This window comes from Chenopodium quinoa, unplaced genomic scaffold, assembly GCF_001683475.1.
Source record: "Chenopodium quinoa cultivar QQ74 unplaced genomic scaffold, ASM168347v1, whole genome shotgun sequence".
Classification (NCBI taxonomy): Eukaryota; Viridiplantae; Streptophyta; class Magnoliopsida; order Caryophyllales; family Amaranthaceae; genus Chenopodium; species Chenopodium quinoa.
In genome coordinates this window covers 136291-156850 of record NW_018743977.1, presented here as the reverse complement: position 1 = coordinate 156850, position 20560 = coordinate 136291, and the positions used below count along the sequence as shown (strand labels likewise).

The following is a 20560-nucleotide window of genomic DNA, read 5'->3' as shown; positions in this document are numbered from 1 at the left end:
AGTTTGAAAGATGTTCCCGTTCCCTCCTTTCGGTATGACGGGTACGTCGGGCCCTTAGGGTCCCGTCTGAAGCTGTGTGAGCTTCAACTTCAAATTCATTCTCAGTATCGTGGGCCGACTGAACTAGAGGGTCGTCTAGGGGACATCTCTCTTTAGGATTCGGTACAAACGTGGATGCCATCTCAGAAGTACTCTCCCCACAGACGGCGCCAAGATGTTTCGGGGTTTTCTGATGTCCTGCGGGAGAGTTACAATTCCGAGACTGGAACCGGACGCCTGTACCTGCAAAACAAACGGATGCTCCGGATGATTGGAGATCCGCCTCCGACGGTCAAGTTAGTACTTGATTAAGGAGTAATTAATGCGGAAATTAAAGTGATTGGGTCTCTCTAGGTGAGAGTGTTTAATGTGTGTAATGTGCTTTTTAGCGTGTAATCTCCCTTAATGAGGATTAAGGGAGGTATTTATAACCTCGGGAAACGTGTCAGTCTAGGTTTAGGTTAACCTTGGGCTGATTGGGCTTCCCTCGGAAGTTGGGCCTAGGTGACCGGTTATCCCAGGTGTTATGGGAAGGACACGTGTCGTGTCGTAATTGGTCCATAGTGGACGGATCATTGCTTGACACGTGGCAGGCTCCTATTGGACCATGTGACGGACACATGGCGGAACCTGATTGGTCCACTTGTCAGATGGTGATTGGTGGGGAAAAATCCCCTAATCAAAAGAGCTCATCAATGAACATATAAAACATACTTCACCCCAATAAACAAGTCAAAAGCCAAGGATTCAAGGTAAAATTAAACAAATATGCTTCAACATCAATCAATCTTATTCATCTAATCACCCTTCCTCCCCAACAATTGTCAAGTAGAGCAAACCACAAGAGCATATGGAATTCAAGACTAGTGCTCACATACTCGACTCTCATTTATGTGGCGAGTAAAGAATGTACTAGATCGCTCTCCACCCAACCCCTTTAATGTGAACAATGCCCTCCCAACTCACACTCTCGTGTGTATAAAAACATTGAACGCTCATCCTACTAGTCGACTTGAAATATGTCAAGTCATAACTTGCATTGAAAAACAACACTTTCATGTTTACATAACTTCTATGCACAAGGTCGGAAGGTCTTTTAAGCTTGTAATGTAAGGCTAGGGTAAAGGTAGGACAAATTTGGGATTATGTGAGAGAAAAGCTATGCATTAAGGGAGCCAAATCCTAATAAACCCATGATAAAAAATAATGATCATACACATCTCCAACATAACCAGCTCCAAACAACAAAACACCAATTATACTCCAAACAATATAACAATCCCAACACTCACAATTTCACTCATAAAAATATGATAATGTAGAACAAGAGTGAACAACAAACTTTGAGCTCATAACTTGAAATATTTACATTGAAACTCAACTTTTTTTTTCTTTCTTTTAATTAACCTTCACTTAGAACATTTGAACATTAAGCATTTTTTCCTCTTTTTTCTTAGAAGTTCACTTTCTTTTTTTTCAAATAAATTCCTTTTTTTTCATCACACTTTTATTTTCTCGGATATATACAACTTTCAAACTCATATAAACAAAAATATGATCAAGAACAAATTACTTCTCAAAACCCACCCAAATTGTGCAAATAATGTGCACACTACAAACTCCCTCACCTCACTCACTAATAGCTCCCCCAAGCCAAGCTTGGGACTAGTAACCAATGGGGCAATTAAGGCTTGTAATGTGGCTATAACCAATAAAAGGGAACAAGCAATAACATGGGTGTTAAGAAGGGAACAAATGTATCTAAATACTCTGAAGGCTACCTAAAAGAATGAATGCCTTCGTCCTCCTCATGTGCATAATAAAAAGTCATGAAACACTACTCATAGTTGCAAATCAATACTCAAATTCATTGACATACCAGGAATTATGGGACTATCACACATTTCCTAACCAAATCAACTAGTCAAGCACTATATTCACAAGTAGTTGGACAAAATTGACGCATGTTTAGGAATCCAAACAGTTAGACTTCAAATAATGACTAACAAATCCACAATATTCATCATCAAATACCAAGAATCAAAACAATTTTCTCAAGTATGGGGCACAGGGAAGTATGATTTACAATTCATTGGAACGTATTTTTTAATTTTTTAATTTTTATCAATTTTTTTTTGTATTTTTCAAATATAAGAAAGCAATAAAAAATTACACTAGGAAAGCAAATAAAAACTATACTAGAAAGCAAATAAAGAGAGAGAAGGAAGAGAATTTCCAAGTGAAAGAACACCCCCCCAAGCCAAATCAAGCAATGCCCTCATTGACTTGGGAGAGTAGCCTACTCTTCATCCTCATCCATCCTAGAGTACCCCCCACCGTGGCTAGAGCCGGCACCTCCATGGCTAGAGCCACCACCACCATACCCCGAACCACCGACATAGTAGTTAGGGTCTACATTCCCACCCATACCCCCATATCCGTGGACCGAAGAGTAGTCCACATAAGTACCATAAGCACCGGGGTGAGAATACCCACCTTGGGGGTATTGGAACCAATCGGGAGTAAGGGAATCAAGAGGAATAGCCCCCCGACGGGCATAATCATCATACATGGGGTAAAGGCCCCTCCCTAGGTTCCTCTCAATAAGACCAACCCTCCCATCTAGGGTGCTTAACCTAGAGTCTAAGTTTTGCATCATACCCTCAACCCTACCTTGCCCCGTCTCAATGCGGTCTAGTTGGCTCCTAAAAGCCGAAAAGTCATATGGGGCATTTGGGTCGACATTGTAATCGATCGAGGAAGTGGGCATGCCGTAGGTGAAAGGTGGGGGTGGTTGGTAGTGGGGTGAGTGGTGAATGGGGGATTGGTGAATGGGGGATTGGTGAGGTTGTGGTGAGGGGTAAGGTGGTTGAACCTCACCTTGACCATCTAACTCGAAAGTGTAAGAGGGCTTCCCCCTCTCAAATTTGGTCAAGGCGGGGTTGGGTAAGGTAAAGGCTTGGTCCCTCCTACCCGATTGTCGGTGGACAATCCACCAAGTATCACTCCCCACCGGTTGTACCCAATTCAAGCTCCCTAAATAGGGTAGGTCCATTAGGTTCGATCCCACAACTTTCCTATGGCCATCGGGGTTCCAACCTAAGTGTTTCCTAGCTATATGGGTCAATATCCCCCCAAAGTAAATAGGCGCTCTAGACCTACTAGCCTCAACCGTATTGGCCGCCCTTTGGAAATGGTTGGCTATCCTATGGGGTTTATTTAATTTTTCAGCATTAGGAATTATATAGGAAGCCAATAATTCCAATTCATCCCTCCGAACATTTGCCGGTTCATGCCTCCCAAAAATGGTGAGGCCGACAATTCTTTGCCAAAGTTTGGGGACGGGATGTTGAATCCACGTCCCTTTGGCATGTTGGAGGTTCACCAAATCCTCCCCTTTTAACCTCTTATAGACCACGGCGGTGTGGTCTTGAGAGGGTTCAATAGGCTTGTCTGATTTCAAGTCAAACAACTTACCAAATTCTTTCAAAGTTAGTCTCACATTGTTGTTTAACAATCGAAATTGAACATGAGTGATAAGTGCATTCATTTTGATAACATTAAAACTTGATATAAATTCCAATGTTAAATAATCATAATTATCATGGCACATTTAAAGCAAACCACTCATGCCTATGCCCTTAAACAATTTTTGTACGTATTTATCAAGACCTAGCCTAGCTAAAGTAGGATGATGAATGAAACGGGTAGAAATTACCTGACGATCGATGAGTTTGATCATCCGAACCCGTTGCTCCTCCGACGCGATTACAACCTCCTCCCATCCCGAAATTTGAAGGTCCGGGTTGATTGTTGGTTGTGGTGCACTAGAGCTCTCACCCCTTTGATTTCTTGAACGCTTGGAGGCCATTATCTTTGAAAATAGTAGAAAATTTGAGGTTTTTCTCTCTTAGGGTTTGGGAAAAGTTGAGAGAAAATTAAGGAAAATTAGTATAGAGTTTAGAGGAAGGTGAGGGGAGATAGAATATGTAAAAAATTTTGACTTTGGATGGAAGAATTGGAGAAGATCTTGGAGTGAAGTGTAAGTTTAAAGTTTGAAAATGGAGGTTTTAGAGAGAGAAATTAAAGTGAATGAAGAAGATGAAATAAGGAGGAAATGAGGAAAGAAAGAAGAGAAAAGAAAATAAAGGGGGGTCGGCCAGATGGCGCGCCCGATCGGGCGAAAGTGCGAACATCTAGAACTCAAGTTGCCCGCCCGATTGGGCGAGCTCCGCACGATCGGGCGAGCTTCGCCTGACATTTCTTTTTCTTTTACTCGATTTTCCAAAAAAATTGCCCAATCGGGCAAAAATAGCCCCTGAATCCAACTTAGCTTGCGCGCCCGATCGGGCGAAATTAGTTTCGATTTTTAGCTCACTTTCGCGCCCGATCGGGCGAGATTGCTGCTGAATTATGGGTAGCTTGCGCGCCTGATCGGGCGAGCCTCGCCCGATTGGGCCCGAGAGAGCCTTATTCTCCGATTTCGGTTCTTCTTCAAATTTTTTCTAAGTCTTTATACCTGTCAAATTCATACATGTACACAACACTTAAAACTGGTGAAATTTCACTCTCCTCGCCTCTCTTAAAAAAATTAAAATAAAAAAAAATTAAAAAAAAATAAGAAAAATTAAGGAAAAGGAAAACTAACCTAGAAAGCATGAAATACGGGTTGCCTCCCGCAAACCGCTGGTTTATCTAGGTCCCGCGCGACCTTCTCATAACCTTGAAACTCATGTTGGAATTGGAGTTAGGAGAGTCTCCTCCACATCTCTAATGGTAGCACCTTCATGATACACTTTCAACCTTTGGCCATTCACCTTGAATTCTTCACCTTTGTCATTCACCAACTCTACCGAACAAAATTTGCTCACCTTTGTGACAGTGAAGGGACCGGACCATCTAGACTTCAACTTTCCTGGGAAAATCATCAATCTAGAATTAAAGAGAAGAACCTTATCGCCCGGTGCAAACTCTCTTGGTAAGATCCTCTTATCATGCCACTTCTTGGTTTTCTCCTTGTAGATCCGCGCACTATCATATGCCGACAATCTAAACTCATCCAACTCATTGAGTTGGAGGAGTCTCTTCTTACCCGCGGCTTTAGAATCCCTATTAAGCTCTTTGATCGCCCAAAAAGCTTTGTACTCCAATTCTACGGGAAGATGACATGCCTTACCATAAACCAATCTATAAGGTGAAGTACCGATCGGTGTCTTAAATGTTGTTCGGTATGCCCAAAGTGTGTCATCAAGCTTCATGCTCCAATCTTTCCTTGACTTGGCTACTACCTCTTCTAGGATCGCCTTGATTTCCCTATTAGAGACCTCAACTTGACCACTAGTTTGAGGGTGGTAACTAAGCCCTGTTCTGTGATATACGCTATACTTCTTGAGGAGGTTATTCAATTGTCTTTCATGGAAGTGGGTACCCCCATCACTAATAATAGCACGTGGAACACCAAACCTGGGAAATATGATCTTCTTGAAGAGCTTAATGACCACCTTGGAGTCATTTGTTGGTGAAGCTATGGCTTCTACCCACTTGGACACATAATCGACGGCTACAAGTATGTAACAATTCCCATTGGAAGATGGGAACGGCACCATATAATCGATACCCCAAACATCAAATATTTCAACATCGAGAATCCCAGTTTGGGGCATCTCATGCCTCCGCAAAATGTTGCCAATCCTCTGGTAAGAGTCACAAGCCTGCACAAAAGTGTTAGCATCTTTAAACATAGTAGGCCAAAAGAAGCCTGAATCATTAATCTTAGCCACCGTTTTAGTGGGGCCATGATGTCCACCATATGGTGAAGTATGACAACTGGTAAGGACGCCGTGAACCTCCCATTTGGGAATACACCTGCGAAATAATCCATCTGCACACTCACGAAACAAAAAGGGGTCATCCCAAAAATAATGTTTAACATCATAAAGGAATTTCTTTTTCTGTTGGTAGGACAAGTCAGGAGGTAGAGTACCACCCACTAAATAATTAGCAAAATCGGCGTACCAAGGGTGATGCTCTACAACTGCATACAGGTTGTCATCAGGGAAAGAATCATCTATAGGTAAAGAATCCTTACCCTCATCATACCTGATACGTGACAAGTGGTCTGCCACTACGTTCTCTGCTCCCATTTTATCTTTTATTTCAATGTTGAAATCTTGGAGCAAGAGAACCCAACAGAGTAGCCTTGGCTTTGATTCCTCTTTGGCTATCAAGTATTTCAATGCTGCATGATCAGTAAAAACAATAACTTTAGAACCAACTAGATATGATCTAAATTTTTCTGTGGTGACATAGTTGACTTGAGCTTCATCTAAGGTTTTGCTAGCATAGTAAATAACATGCAAAACCTTATCCTTCCTCTGTCCGAGCACGGATCCTAGTGCAAAGTCACTTGCGTCACACATGATCTCAAAAGGGAGGTTCCAATCGGGAGCACATATGATGGGTGCCGATATTAAAGCCTGCTTAATCCTGTGAAAAGCCTCAAGAGACACTCATTAGTAAAAAAAAATGGGGCATCCTTTAGCAAAAGTTGTGTCAGTGGTTTAGCAATTTTAGAAAAATCTTTGATAAAGCGGCGATAAAACCCCGCATGACCCAAGAAGCTTCTAGCATGATCTGTAGGATGGATAGGTTGTGATGGTAGAGCTCCCTGCTGACGGGATTGTAGGGTAGATGAAAGTTGTGCAATTTGATTGTCCATGATTTTATTATGGGCTAGAATAGAATCAATTTGCGCATCCCTACTCTCCATGTGCTTTTGCATATTAGCTAGCATCGCTCTAATTTCTGTCATGGCAGGGTCGGAAGATGATGAGGGTGATGCTTGGCTTTTCTGGCCGGCATTTGGATGATAATATTTTTGCTGTGGTGGGGGTTGCTGTTGTGGTTGTTGTGGAGGTGGAGGGTTTTGTACATTGGTACTCCGGTACGAAAGATAAGGATGGTTTTTATAACCGACATTGTAGGAATTGGAATAGGGGTTATTTTGCCTATAGGTTTGGAAGGCATTAACTTGTTCCATAAAGCTCCAACAATCTTGCTCCCAATGACCTACAATTCCACAATTTTCACAAAAAGCTTCATGGTTAGCAACAGCATAAACATTAGCTACAGAGTTAGGAGCAGCAGTAAGATTATCTAATTTTTGGCAAATAGATGTTAATTGAGCTTGCAAAAAGGATACGGAATCGACATTATGTTTTCCCTTATTTGCAAACCCCCTCGGATTCCCATATTGGGAATTGTGTATTGCCATGTCTTCGATAACCTGTCCTGCATCATCCACATTTAAATTCATAAACCTCCCACTAGCTGCCGAATCTAGTACTAATCTAGAAGAATTTCCAAGTCCATTATAGAATGCTTGGATCAATTGCCATTGTGCTAGATTGTGGTGGGGGCACTCTCTCTGTAGATCCTTGAACCTCTCCCAAGCCTCATATAATGTTTCGTCGGCCTCTTGAGCGAAGTTCTGAATAGCACTTCTTAGCACCGATGTTCTCTCTGCAGGATAATATTTATTATAGAAGTTCAAAGCAAGAGTTTCCCAGTCAGTAATACCAAGTGCAATTCTATTCAAACCATTAAACCATAATTTTTCTTTGCCACATAAAGAAAAGGGAAAAAGAATCTCCCTGATTTGGTCCTGCGTAACCCCGGCTTGTCTAATGGTGTTACAATATTGGTTGAAATCTGCGACGTGAAGATTAGGATCTTCACCCTTAGCTCCGCTGAACTACTTCCTCTCTATCATAGTGATAAATTGGGGCTTGATCTCAAATTGAACTCCATCTAGAGCCGGAGTAGGAGTAAGGTGCGGGAAATCTGTGAGCTTCGGTTGCGAATAATCACTGAGTTTCTTCTGGGCCGTTATCTCTGATTCTGAATATGAAGGAATATCTGTATCACTAGAATCAGTGGGAGGATCTCTTCGATCGTTGTCCTCCTCAGAATCCGCCAGAATTTGTCTAGAGAGTCTCATTTGCCTATGAAAAGAACGCTCGATCTTAGGATCAAAAGGGATATCACCTGATCTAGAACACATGGGCATAAACAAAGAACTAGAGACAAAAATGAGATTTGCCTCAAAGAACTAATGTTCTCTGAGGCAAAAGGGGGATAATCTACACTACAAAAATATAATCAGAAAATAAAAATAAAACCGTCTCCCCGGCAACGGTGCCAAATTTTGACAGGGTAAAGTCGTATCCCCTAATCAAAAGTAATTACCTAAATCACTAACTAAGGTAGATAGGGAATTTGGGTCGAACTCCACAGGGAAACAGGTCTTTTTAATTCTAATTAATTAATATAATCTAAATTATCTAAGTAACCAATATTTTGAATGTGAATTCTATACTACGAAGAATGAGTTTAGGGAGAAAAGAATCAATAATAAGGAAACCTAGGGTCACAAGTTCACCAATAATTAATATTCCGGGATAGAACGAAGTAATTAATAATTAACAATGCATAGATAATATGATTAACAGGCTCTCGCAATTTATTAACCAACATAGATCTAACAGGCTCTCGCAATTTATTAGACCTAAGTTCCTATTAAAAATGGCCTTTAATATTAAATCAACATCTGCTCGATTCATCAATTCAATATTGCTAAACATTCATAATCAAATTACATCTGCTCGATTCATAATCTAATTGCAAAGAATTAAAACAATTCAATAGGAAATTATCATGCAATATCAATAATCAATAACAACAAACTATCCCTTCATATTAATTATGGATCCCCATAAACCCTAGAATTAAACTACTCACTAATCATCATAACTAATCCAATCGAATAAATAACTTAAAACATAAACAAGAAAATAATTAAAATAGCTGAAATTAAAAAGGGAAGAAATTGTACCAAACTAAATCTGGAATTAATGAAGGAATTAAGAACAAGAGTTAGAGAGAATTTAAGAGAGAGAAAAATACTAAGTAGAGAGAGAAAGTCTAAGAGAAAGAAGGTAAGTAAATAATCCGTTCAAAACGTATATATACTTCCCCTAAAACAAGAATTAACTAAACTAAATCAGACACTACGAAAAACACGCGCCCGATCGGGCCCGCCTTTTTTCTATGCCCAGTCTAAAGTGTCGCGCCCGATCGAGCTCACGCTCACCTGATCGGGCGCGCCTTTTTTGATAGCCTTCATGCGCGCAACTGCCCGATCGGGCGTATGCTTGCCTGATCGGGCCCGGTCTTCATCTTCTAGGCTTGGACTTCGATTGTGCTAAATTTCTTGGCCCAATCCATATTTCCTCTCGGGTCTCAAATACATGGTCCAATTGCCTCGTGATCTAAATAACCGAGCCCTTAATCACCGGCTCGATGGCTCTAGCCAGCCTTGGGCTCCAAAAGTGGTCGTGTTCCTCCAATGCTCGTAGTCGCTTCATAAAAATCCCGGGAAAATGCTCGAAAGGTGCAATTCCCTGCAAAACTTAACCAAAACTACGAAAGCACTAGAAAACACATATTAGTAATAAAAGTGGCCCTAAAGGGCCAAAAACACTACTAATTATGACCAAGGGACGGGGGTAAAACACTATATAAAATAGACATATCAATACCTCCATCGGAAAATTGTTTAAGGGTGATGTTACTCGTGCGGATATATTTTGCATCATTTTTTTTCTCTTTTAAACAAGCGTATCGATTCACTTATTCTCTCGTACTTCCTTTGGAGTCGGTTCTCAAGCTTGGGAACGAAGACTCCCGGGCACTTGTATTCTACGTTTATCCTCAAGTAACCCACCTCTTTCAAACCACTTTCCCTCGACAAATAGTCCTAGTCCAACAAGAATGTCAACCATCGAACAACTCCAAGAAGAGATTGCTCGATTAAGAGAAAAAAAAGGCTCAAGAGGCCGAGGAAAGAAGAATCAAGAAACTTAAAAAAGCCGAAAAGAAAAATGCCGAGGCTCTAGCCTTGAAACAAAAGATGGAACAATTATCCGTTAAAAAAAAGTCGTTAGAGAAGCTTGTTCTTCGTTCTACCATGGGGAACAAGTACTTCGACGCAGAAAACTTTGCTCCTCCCTCGGGACTTGCTTTGCCAAAAAAGTTCGTAGCTACGGACTTGCCAATATTTAAGGTGATCAATAATCCACAAAACCACTTAATGTGTTTTACTTGCACCATGGCATTAAAGGGAGTTGATCCTAAACTCTATGCTTTGACTTTCCCTTTATCTTTAGACCCAACGCGAGAGAATTGTACTATGGGTTCACTAGTAGAAAAACTTTCATATACGTCGCCTCTTTTGCATCACTCATAGAAACAAGCAAAGAAAATGATATATTTTAGCTTCATTATAATTTATTTGCGTCGCTCATTAGCTATGAAGAGACACAAAAGCCTGATATGTTTCAGCTTTATGTTATTTGCGTCGCGTTTATTTATTAGAACGACACAAATAACAGTCTTATTTGCGTCACTCCTTTAGGGACAAGTGACGCAAATGAGTTTGTGAGTTATTTGCGTCACTTCTTTAATTAGTGAGCGACGCAAATAGTTAATTCACATCATTACATTTAAGTTATTTGCGTCAATTCTTTAATTATTGAGCGACGTTTATAAGTATAGGTTAGTAGTTAATTCTAAATTTTCTACCATCTCGCCATTTGCTGCTGCCTCCAAATGCGATATACCCACAAAAAAATACTCTTGCTACCCATTTGTTGTTGCCTTCAACAACTGAATTCAACACAGCAACTCGACCAAACCAAAACCTAGAAAAATAGAAAGATCGAAGCCAAAAATTTCCCATTTTCAAGCACAAAATCAAACCAAAATCCCAAGCAAAATCGAACACTAAAAACACCATAAAAATTAAGCATAACCCCCCCCCCCATTCGAGCAGACGTTCGTTGTATAAACTCCCAGCAAATGCAAACCCTGCAAACCCTAAAAAAGTCAAAAAATTTCCAGCCAAAACCCCCTAATTTGAGCAAAAATTCCAACCTGAACCCCCAGCAATTTCGAACCCTAAAAACCCTAGAAAAATTGATCATTTCCGAGCCAAAACCCCCAATTCGAGCAGAAATTCGAACCTAAAACCCCAAAAAATATGAACCCTTGTTTTATTTATGATTTTTGTTGATTTAATGGTTGAATTTTGCCACAATCCCAGGTTTTTTTTTGTCCTGATTTTTAGGGTTTTGTGTTATTTTTAATTTGGTGCTCTTCAATTGTTGTTTTCAATGAAGTTATTGATTCAATCTTTGAATTTTGCCTCTAATTTAGGGATATGTTCAGCTTTCAAAGGTTATTGTGATGTTTTATTATTTCTAATTGTTTGTGTTTTGGAAATATTATTAGAAAAGCAAAGCTTTAAATATTTTATAAGAAGGAAATCAATGGAAAGAAAGGGGTAGGTACAGTGAAGTTTCTAAAGCATAAGGTTTCTAAGAAAGTTCGATTGGTTATGTGGCAATCTAAAACTCTTAAGATCTGTGCTAATCATCTGAGTATGTGACTTTATTTCTATCATTTGTTAATTGTTCTAGGTTTTGTTTTTTTGTATAATTACTATGTGAAATTGCTTGAATTAATGAGTTTTTTCTATGAATGATCAATTTGTATTTGTAGTTATTGCGGGTATGATGTTTCAAGAGCATGTCGGGTATAAAAAATCTTGTATGTGGGTTGCTAGTGATTATGCTGATGGAGAGTTGAAGGAGGAGATGTTCTGTATTCAATTCGCACTGATTGAGAGTGAGCAAATTTGCTTTAAATTAAATATTTATTATCTATGTTGCTGGTCCAATATCCTTGTGTTTTTGCAATTTGCCATTTAAACAAATTTTAGGGTTATCTTTGAGTTTGTTGTCCAATTTTTTGATTAATTTGGTTTCCATTGTGAATTGCTAATTGATTTTAATCTCGAATTTTTGCGTGAAGAACCCCAAACATTGAATTTGTTGCCCTTTTGCTAAATTTGATCTTAAAATTTGCTTAATTCTTCAAGTCTATTTGTGAATTTCATTCAACCCATACAATTTGCTGAATTTCCTCATCCTTAAAGAAGGTTTTTCTCATTAATCTTTTAGTTTTGCTAATTTCCCCTTTTAATTTTGCTTAATTTTTATCTACTTTGCTACAGTCCAAACGATTTAACGAATGCTTTGGGTTTTGTCAATTTCTCATTACTATGTGTTTACTTATTTCGTCAAATTTGATTCTGTTTTGCCTTATTAATCTGGTTTTTTATTTCTATTTAATCAATCATTGGAGCTATAATTCCATTATATGTTGTCTATATACAAACATCACTTGAAGAACTCCCTGTCAAAAAGAAGAGGCCGAGAAAAAGACATTGATCAGGTATGTTTATTGCTTGTTTAATAATTTATGTTGTTTAATATATGAGCCAATGATTAATGTATTTGGATGTCTATAATGAGTGCTTAATAACATATCCCCTGCTTCTATATATTTCAGATTTTTTTTAATCTTTTAGTTTTATGCTTTGGATATTCGCTACTTTAAATTACCTTGATGTTATATGGGTAATATCGTTTGATTTTATAATGTTAGAATCTTTTTAAATAGATGTTTATGACTTTTGTAGTGGTTCGCATTGAATTATAAGCAGCTATAATATACCTGTACAAAATCTGTTCATATAATGCAATTAAGGTGTCTAATAAACTTGTATCCAAGTTCTAAGGCTTAGTTGTTGGGGTGGGGGGTTTTAGGGGACTGAAAAACTAAATATTATTGATAAATTTAGGCCTTTAAATAGGCTATAGCTATGTTAGAAAAACTTAGAAAAAAAAAGCTATGAATTTGTATAAAACTTCAAGGAGAACAAACCTTGCAAGAAGAACTGCTTATCAGACTTTCTAGCTTACCACTTGACAAAACCTGACTTTAGTAACTGAATTTTAGATATATCCTTGTATATGAAGTCCCTGGAATTTATGGCTTATCTTTTGTTATCTGGTATAATATTGTAGAACTTTTAAAATCTGAATCTTACAGGGATTTAAGCAATATAATTTACTTCTAAGAAACACAATCTTACTAACTTCACTTATATATGTCATATGCAGCTACATATTTTAATGCATGTAGTTTCCTCTATCTGAAATTTTGTTCTCTACTTAGGTAAAACATATTGAGTTGTAGCAATATAGCATAGTTTTGTTCTGTTTAAATCTTGGTTCTTCCTGGTCCTGGTATAAAAAAAACTGATTATCATTGATACCACCATCGATTATTAAGGTGCAAAAGTTGGCTAGATGAATGAGTAGCCTACTAGATGTCATTTTTTTTTGTAGTATGTAGAATTACATGCTTTATTAACTTCTTTTGTGCAAGGTCACAACTCACATATTTATGTTCTCGCTGCTCTATTGTTGTTAGCTATTATGAATAGATTGCTTAGTCATCATTGTTCCATTGAAAATTTTTAATGTACAATAGTAGGGCAATGCTTGTAAAATTAATTACATTGGTTTGTTAATTGCTTTCCAATCAAGTGTCTGATTGAAACACCCTCTCTATGCTTGAAATTTTCAGAATAGCTGCAGTTATAATTATTGAGTCTATCTTACTTATGTCTTATTGTGTAATTATATATCATGATTAGGATGATGTTCACATATTTATTTATATTTTCATTAGGTTTTTGGTCTGTATACTTGTATAGAGAACTCAGGTATATGTAATATCAGATTGCCAGTATATGCTCCATGTAGATACCCTTGAGAAAGTGAGAAACATTCCAATGATGCGTTTGTAGCTGATTGTATGTCTGGTTTTCTATCACAAGAAAGAGAATCTACGTGAGTGTGGCTACTACGTCATGCGTTATATGTACAAAATACTTGAACATCATCATAGCAGTAAGGATCTTATTAAGGTATGAGTTGTCAAATATTTCATTTTTGTTTGATAAATACAATTTTATGTTAGCTACAATCTTGAATTAAAACTTTCCTCTTGTATATTTGTTGTGTTGATAGGATTTTTCATGAACTACACCGTATACTGAGGAGGAGATAAATAAGATTCGAGATATTTGGGCAGAGTATTTTATATGTAATGTTGAACTTTAGATTTACACTTAGCAAATGTTGGACTCTTATTTTGGATTATAGGCTGGATATGAATGAATTTGGTTAATTGGTGTTGGGATGATGAGTATAATGTCAATGATATTGAGATGTAAACTTATTGGACAGGTTGTTAATATATATGCCGTCACTCCCAATTTTATGGGTAGGCCAAAATACAAAGGAAACTCTGCCGAAATTTACAATTGCATTCATTAATATTGCATTTTAATTTCAATTATTGGCGTTAGCATATTACATTATACCACTACCAAGGGAAACATGTATTACAAACATATACAAGCAATTATTATAATTAAAAATAAAAAAAATCACATCATTTGCGTCACTCATTAAACAAACAAGTGACGCAAATAACTCGCATTTTTATTGCCTAGTAAGTCATTTGTGTCACTCCTATATAAACAAGTCACGCAAATAAAAAACAAGAAATTGCTCAGAACAACTATTTGCGTCACTTGTTTATAAAGGAGTGACGCAAATAACTCTTATTTCCATCGCGCCTAGGAGCAACGCAAATGATTTAAAAGTCATTTGCGTCGCAAGCAGTTGCGTCGCTCATAGAAGCGACACAAATACACTGTAAATGAGCGACGCAAATGAGCCTTATTCTACTAGTACGTTGTTGGATCCAAAATTTAAAACATCATGGGAAGATGTAGTTTTGTCTTTCATTACCAAATACTAGAGTAACATAGAGTTCAAATCGACTCTACGTGAGCTCAAAATACTTAAGCAAGGTGACGATGAAGGTTTCCTTGCTTTCTATGGTAGATGGCGAGAAAAGGCGGCCCACCTTGCCCAAAGGCCACCTAAACTCGAGTTGGTACAAAAATTCATCGACAACTGTCATGAAAAGTATAACAAACATCTATGCTACCATGGTTCAGACACTTTTCAAAAGGTCTATTCTGTGGCTACTAGGATTGAAGATGATCTTGCTAAAGAAAAAGCAAATAAACCCCATAATCATCATCAACCTAAGAATAACTATAAAAAGGGGAATGATAATACATCATCCTCTATTGATGTATTCGCAACCACCACACAATATAATAATACAAATCAATACAATAATAATGATCCTAGAAGGAGGTGGACAAAATAATGAAAATTTACACCATTTCTTGTAAGCTATCTATAAAGATTCATTAGAAAAATTAAGTGAAAAAGGCTTACTTGCGCCAACAGGGCCAACACCACCCACTCCACCAGAAAAAAGGTTTCCTCAATGGGATGGTAATGCTTATTGTGCTTATCATAGGGGAGTTAGGCACGATACTGAATGCTGCTACGTTTTAATGCACAAAATACAAGATTTTTTAGACAAGATTTTTTATTGTGCTTATCATAGGGGTATTTCATATTGATGAGGATTATATGGAAGTGGTACGTTTAATCCTTTGGACTATATCACACCTATAGAAAAACCTCTAGCCACAATACTCATAGGGGAAACTAAGGAAGTATGTGGATTATGGGCGACAACTTTCAAGACTTATATGTCGCTAAGTATGCCGTCCTCTCATCTCCATCTTGTTTACAAAATGAGACAAATGGAGTGCTTGATTGGGATCATTTCTTGGGGAAGTCACAAGACCTATCAAATCTCTTCTTGGATGAACAATGGCATCAAGCATAACTCATGGAACATCTTAAAATGGAGGCACATCCAAAGCCTGTAGAAGAAAGTTGGTTTGTGAGTCCTACGACTAATCCAAATGAGGTAGATCATCTAACTCGTTCTGGGCGAATTTATCAAGCACCACCACCACCAAATGGATCTTCGACCACACAAAATCAAACTCAATGTCAAATGCAAAACACAATACCGCCTCCACTTGAGGTAGAAGATCCATTGGTTAAACAACTTCGCCAATCTAAGGCGAGTGTTAGCATGTGGGAACTCTTAAATACTTCTAAAGAACATAGGAATTCTCTTATGAATGCTCTAACGGCCTTGCCTGTAAGCACAAACACAATCACTCAGGATCTCGTTAGCTTGCTTACTAGCGAAAAATCTAACAAATCAACCATTTTCAATAATGATGATTTGCCTTCAAAAGGCACTACCCACAATAATGCATTATACTTAACTGTGGGGTGCAAGGGATACAACATCCCTCTTACTTTGGTAGATAATGGGTCAGCTGTAAATGTATGCCCATTGCGAACTGCGAAATATTTAGGCCTTAATCCAGAAATAGACCTTCAATCAACAACACAAAGCATTAGGGCCTACGACAACTCGAGAAGATCGGTGTGTGAAACTGTTAAGCTACCAATTACCACAGGCTAAATTCAAAAGATGGTTGAATTCCATGTTATGGACATTAAACCTACATTCAGCCTTTTACTTGGACGTCCTTGGATACATGAGCTTGGTGCAATACAATCCTCACTTCATCAAATGATTAGGTTGAACTATCAAGGGCTTCCTATGACTATACATGCTTCTCCACTCAAAATAGCCATAAATGACTAATGACTTTTGGAAATAAACCATAATAATGATGAAGAGGACATGTGGGGATTTGCCGTAGATCCAATCTACACAATTGAAATGGAAGAAAGCCTTGAAGAATCATTCAAGCTTGATCTGTGTTCTACCAAGATAGTAAACAACATCTTATTCAAGAGTATTTACTTTCCTAGGTTGCCTTTGGGAAAGGGAATGAAGAAATCCCTCTTACTTCCTATCCCAAAGAAAAGATTCTCCTTTGGATTGGGATATAAACCAACTAAAGAAATACTAGTTTATCACGATGCAAAAAACAAAACATGTAGAGACAACAACAAGAAAGGGATAATCACTTTACTCCCATCCTACCAACGAACCCTTAATGGACAATTCATTAGGGAGGGAGAAGATTACCCATGCTACGACTTTACAAAACCATTAGTTCTGGAAGGAATCAAGAAGCCGGGATTTGAAATATTCCACGATCGCTACTTCTTGAATGACGACCTTAAAATCGTTGAATCAAAACGCCCAATTCTAGGGTGCTATGATGGGCAAGCATTTAAGTTGCTTTTTAGACTAGAGCAAAATCATGTCGCTACAATGACCAATTAGAATGCCATTCAAGATGAAGCTTTTGACCCAACCTCGTTCATTACCCCTTCTAATAAAACCTTTGAGCATGGATGGAGGAAATCTTTCAAATGGACCAATAACAAAGGCAATAAATTGGAGATCATCACAGGCGAAGGGAAGATGTTTGAAGAATTAGACGATGAATCTATCATAGACTCTAGGAAAGCTGAAAATTTAGGCCATGTGGCCATTACTGAATCTTTTTTTTCTAGTTCTAAGGATAAGGATCCCAAAAAGGATTCTTCTCTTAATGTACTCTCTTTTTAATTTAATAATATGAGCACTATTTCCGAGTATATGCCTTCTCTTGAATCTTTCGAATGCTATAACAATCAATCTAATAAAGATTATAACATTAAAAAATTGGTTGAACTAATGAATGAATGAGAACAAAAGAACATTATCATTGAAGAAACTGAAATAGTCAATATAGGAACCAAATAAAACAAAAGAGAAGTCAAAATTAGCTTAACTCTAAATCTGGAAGAACGATCGACCCTCATATCGACGCTCAAAGAATTCAAAGACGTGTTTGCTTGGTCATATAAGGACATGACTATAATAGATAGGGAAATCGCGGAACATACCATTCCCTTGAACCCTACCTCAAAACCAGTAAAACAAAAACTTCGACGAATGAAACCTTATGTTGCATTAAAAATAAAAGAAGAAGTACAGTAGCAATTGGACGCTGGTTTCATTCGCATATGTAATTACCCAGAATGGGTGGCGAACATCGTCCCAGTCCCCAAAAAGGATGGACGAGTTTGCATGTGTGTCAATTTTAGGGACCTTAAAAAGGCTAGCCTAAAGACGATTTTCCTCTACCACATATTGACATATTGGTAGATAACACGACTGAACATGCGATGTTATCCTTTAAGGATGGATACGCAGGTTACAACCAAATTTTAATGTAAAAAGAAGACAAAAAGAAGACATGCTTTATTACCCCTTGGGGTACATATTGCTACACAGTCATGCCATTTTGTTTAAAAAATGCAGGAGCTACGTACCAAAGAACGGCTACGACTCTTTTGCACGATATGATGCATAAAGAGATAGAAGTGTATGTGGATGATATGATAGTAAATTCCAAAGATAGAATGGGACATATAAAATCTTTACGTAAATTTTTCACTCGCATAAAAGAATACAAAATGCGATTGAAACCACAAAAATACGGCTTCGGAGTAACTTTCGGCAAGTTACTCGGATACGTAGTAAGCACACGTGGTATTGAGATCGATCCCTCTAATATAAAGGCAATTGTTGACATGCCTCCCCCTCAAACAGAAAAAGAAATTAGGGGGTTCCTTGGTAAATTGCAATACATTAGTCGATTCATTAACAAATTGACTATGACTTACGAGCCAATATTTGAAATATTAAAAAAAAAGAGGAAAAACATTAATGGGACGGTCAATGCCAAAAGACCTTTGAGAAAATCAAAGATTATCTTAAAAGTCCACCAATTTTAGCACCACTAGTACCTAAACTACCTCTTAGGCTATACATCACAGTTCATACACAGCCACAGGCGCCATGTTAGCACAAGCTAGAGCTAGAAAAAGTCAAGCGTGCAATATATTTCATAAGTAAAAAGTTCATTCAATATGAAACAAAATATATCACCTTGGAAAAAACAAGTCTAGCGTTAATGTGGGAAACTAAAAACTACGACATTATATGCTACCACACACCACTCATGTAATTTCTCAACAAAATCCGATAAAGTATTTGTTTGAACAACCACCTATACAAGGAAGGAGATCCAAGTGGTTGGTGATGTTGGCTGAATTCAAGCTAAAATATATTCCTGAAAAGTCAATGAAAGAAAAAGGGATTTCCGACTTTCTAGCCCAACAACCAATTAAAGCAAGTCATGCAGAAACTACTCATCTTCCGGATGAAGAGATTCTCATGACACAAGATAACAAATGGGTAACGTACTTCGACGATGCATCCAATCAAAAAGGATGTGGCGTAGGGGTGTTACTCATAAGTCCAGAGGGAGCACATACTCCAATCTCTGTCAAATTAGACTTTGAGGTTACTAATAACGCGGAATGTGAAGCGTGCATTATTGGATTAGAAGCAGCCGCTAGCATAGGTGACAGGGTAAAGTCGTATCCCCTAATCAAAAGTAAATACCTAAATCCTCTAACTAAAGTAGATAGGGAAGTTGGGTCGATCTCCACAGGGAAACAAGTCTTTTTACTCCAAATTAATTATTATAATCTAAATTATCTAAGTAACCAATATTTATATTTGAGTATGAAACTAAACTACAAAGAATAGGGATAGGGAGAAAACAATATATAACAGGATCTAGGGCATAGGTTCACCAATAAATAATACTCCAGGGTAAAACATAGTAATCAATCATTGACATTGCATAAATAACATGATTAACAGGCTCTCGCAATTTATTAATCAACATAGATCTAACAAGCTCTCGCAATTTACTAGATCTAAGTTCCTATTGAAAATAGCCTTTAATATCAAATTAACATCTGCTCGATTCATCAATTCAATATTGCTATACTTTTACAAGTCGTAATTGTAAAGCGTTAAAACAATTCAATAAGAAATTATCATGCAATATCAATAATCAATAATAGTTAATCATCAATGCATCAATTAACCAGATTGTAAAGGGCTTTCGCTACGTATTACAATCACAGAATTAATCTACCGGTATTAAATCTCATCTCTCGAATCTCGACTTAACCATTTATAAATTAAACTGCCTATTGAAACTAGACCTAAACATCAATTCTCATCTCTCGAATCTTGAATCAATATTGTCAAACTCATGCATAAAAGATCTGCGCAAATCTAGTCACAGAGCATTAAATCAATCAATTGGAAATTAATCTAGCATTGATAATTAACAACAATAAATTACCCCTTCATACTATTTATGGATCCCCATAAACCCTAGAAATAGAACTACTCACACATATTAAAAACTAAACAAATCAAAGCAATAAAATAAGTCATGATGAAAGGAAATAAGATTAAGAAAAGAGAAATCGTTACCAAACTAATCTGTATTAATGGAAATAATCAAGAACAAGAGTTGAGAGAGAGAAAAGATCCTAAGTGGGGAGAGAAAGTCTAAGAAAGAAGATAATCTAATAATTCCGTACAAAATCGTATTTAAACGTTTTCTAAAACAAGAATTAAAACTAAACATCATCAGGTCTTTTAAAAACGCGCGCCCGATCAGGCGAAGGGCCGCCCGATCGGGCGCGCCTTTTTCTTCGCGTTCTTCCCAAGTAGCATCGTCCGATCGTGCTAGATGCTC

General features: G+C 37.7%; 1 long non-coding RNA gene across 3 annotated transcripts; it reads left to right on the top strand.

Moving 5' to 3' along the window:
* The first annotated feature begins 10511 nt into the window (after positions 1–10511).
* LOC110689653 lies at positions 10512–14328 on the top strand. 3 transcript variants are annotated; one of them, XR_002504930.1, is made up of 5 exons: positions 10514–11537; positions 11659–11784; positions 12304–12393; positions 13699–13936; positions 14040–14328. It is a non-coding gene; the product is annotated as an uncharacterized LOC110689653 (long non-coding RNA). The 3 variants fall into 3 exon arrangements; XR_002504931.1 differs by having other exon boundaries at positions 10512–11200; positions 11659–12393; XR_002504929.1 differs by having other exon boundaries at positions 10512–11537; positions 11659–12393.
* The last annotated feature ends 6232 nt before the right edge of the window (positions 14329–20560 follow it).